This window comes from Rattus rattus, chromosome 2 (assembly GCF_011064425.1).
Source record: "Rattus rattus isolate New Zealand chromosome 2, Rrattus_CSIRO_v1, whole genome shotgun sequence".
NCBI classification, from domain to species: Eukaryota; Metazoa; Chordata; class Mammalia; order Rodentia; family Muridae; genus Rattus; species Rattus rattus.
In genome coordinates, this window is record NC_046155.1 from 26,606,675 (window position 1) to 26,609,604 (window position 2,930).

Sequence of the window (2,930 nt, forward strand, 5' to 3'; positions counted from 1 at the left end):
TAGAAACATTAATGAATATGTGTTTGCTGGGCAGACAGAAGATTTTAATCTATACGCTATCAGTCATGAGATGCTCTTGTTATTTCCTAGGGAGATGTAAAGGAACATCTAGCCACCCAGGTAGGGCACTAAAGACAGGCAGAGTGACATTTCCACCAAATCCTACTTAGAGAACCAGTGAGGTTATTGGCTTGAGAACAAACACAAGCACTTACAGACTTTCAGGAGTGTGGCTGATGGGAAGGCCCATCATCATCATGAAGTCACCATAAAGGCCCACTCATCATGGGAACCTTATGGAAGCTCCAGCATGGAGTGCCCACTGCAGTGAACCTTCTACTTCCTATGTACTCTAGCACGTACCAGGGTCACTTGCAGCTGGAGAAGGACAAGTAAAGACTCTGTGAACAGCCCTTCATCCATCTACTAGGAACTATCAATGGACCCTTCACTCTTACCATACACCAGCTATCTCTGAACTGTACTGCACAAGGAGTTGCCATGGGTACCTGGCCAAAGTAGTACCTACTCCAAATGGTGATAGACAGAACATGTTATGTTATACTCAGAGAAGAAAAGTCATACCTCTACTAGTAAGGAAGGAGCATGGTCAAGTTTTAGTATTTGAATTCTGAGACCAAAGGGGAAGGGAGATTAGAGGGAGGAATTCCTAGAGACCTGGTAAAGATCAACAACTATACTACAAGAATTAAGGGAGTTTATAGACTTATTGATGGTCATTTTGCTATGCAAAGAGAATAATAAACAGAGTGCGTTGTTTGGATCCGAGAGAGGAGTCAAATCCCCTTCAGTCTACAGCTTGGGAAAAGGGGTGAAGCCCCAAAACTTTCACTAATACCAATAGGGGAAAGATCAGGTTCGGGAGGACCAAAGCATAGATGAAGAGCATGGAAGGTGTGGACTCCCTGAGTTTGCATGGCCTAGAGGATATTTGGGTAGAATCATTTAGAAAAAGCTTAGAGATGGAAAAGACTCAAGATAGGAATTCAGATATGAAGCATCAGCAAGGACCACATCTCCCAAAAGCAAATAAACTGGATGAAAAAGAAAAAAAAAAAGACTTCAGGGGATGAATAGAAACCATCAAGGCACACGCTGTAATGAGGTAGAGTGGGAGAGGATGAAGGGCTGGGTAGCATAGAAGCCAATAGCCCGAGAACAGATGACAGGCAACACACAGGGACTTGGGTTGGGAGGTGCAGAGGGCAAGGCAGCCCGTGCAATGGAATGGGTAGAACCACGGTGGAACGGGTCAAAAGTAGGAATGGATGATGTGGAGTCACAGATAGTAAACTCGAGTAGCATTTTCTCAAACAGTAGCTAGCATATGAAAAGGAGAAGTCTAAAGTCAGGACAGCGTCTTCATGTGCTTGTTCTTTACCAAAGGAATGCCTTGAGGATTGAAAATAGCCAAAACAATATTTAAATTGAAAGGACATTCTTGAAGCAAAGTCCCTGAGGATATCCATCAGGTGGGGGAAAAAAATGTCCTTAGCTTCGTGGGTGGAGTTGCTCAAGATGAATGTAAGAGGAGAATAGATACAGGTACAGGTGGGTTTGGGGCAAATGAATGGCGAAAGGAAAGAAGCCACTCCTGATTGCTGCTGGTCCCTCAATTCAAATCAAGGTCATCCTGAAGACAGAAGATTGAGCACTTTGAAGAAGGAGGAAGGCTTGGAATGGTGGCTGAGGGACATGGGAGCAGCACATGTAATAGGGCTGGCGAGTAGCATTAAAGGCACAGCTGAGATTAGTTTCAACCCAGATTTATGGTCTCCACTCCACGGTGTGGTTGTGATTTCTCTTTCTCCCCCAGGCAGAGCAGTGCTCTCAGAGTGTTTACAGCTGAGGAGGGTCCAGAGAGGATTGCTGAAGGACACAGAGTCCATCCATCTCTTCAGATAGTTTACAATACATCTCAAGTTCAAGGTAAACCATCCAAACTAAATACCTAAGCCATTCTATTTTTGGTCTTTTTCACAGTTGTTTGCTTTTTACTAAATTGCGTGCTGGCATCAGGCCTTGGCATACACGGGGGAGCCCAATAAGCAACAAACAGCTCTGGGTGTCTTAGTTCCTTTAGCCTCTCAGAAGGGTGTTCGGGAAGACAGGCTCAACTCTCTGTACCATTTGTGTTCCTCTCATGAGGGCCCCAAGAGCATCTTTCTTGGACCTACACGCCGGGAAACAATTGATTGCTCATGAGTGAAACTGGTGAGTCTAGGTGCTGACTTAGTGCAGGGGTAGAGATGGTAAAATACACTCTCTAAGCCAGAATGCATTCATGCATCCGTCTATTGGCAGCTTAACATTGAGCCTGTTAATTTTTCTGGATTTCCATTTTCTTCATCTATGCCATAGGAAAAATAACAGTGCCCGCTTTGTAGAGGATTCAGCAAAGTAGTCAATGCAAGAATGTTCAGTACTTTATCTGGTCAATCACCAACTCTCAATACACATGAGCTTGGTGACATTATCTTACGACTGATATTTTTGGTTAGGATTTTGTGTTTTCTACTCACTCTAAATGTGATACACCTTTAAATGTACTAGTTCTTCTTTTGGTCTTTATCTAATATGATGTTTTTCCATTTGTTCTTTGTCCACACCACTTATTTTTATATCTAATATCCACCTAACATCATTTTGCCATGAGGCAGGATGTAAGTAAACTATGGAATGTCTTACCTTATCAATCATTATTAAGACTGCTCCATTCTTTTTGTTCCTGTTTTAGGCAAAGTTTCAAAGACAATAGAAAGGACTTGGAAGTTTGTGATTTCCCACTTACGTTGTGAAATGCAAATTTCCTAGAAACCTATTTCACCTGATTCTTTTCTTACAATTAATTATTCTTGATTGGCTCCTTTGGGGGCTTCATTTTGAGTCAATATTTGCTTACCTACTTT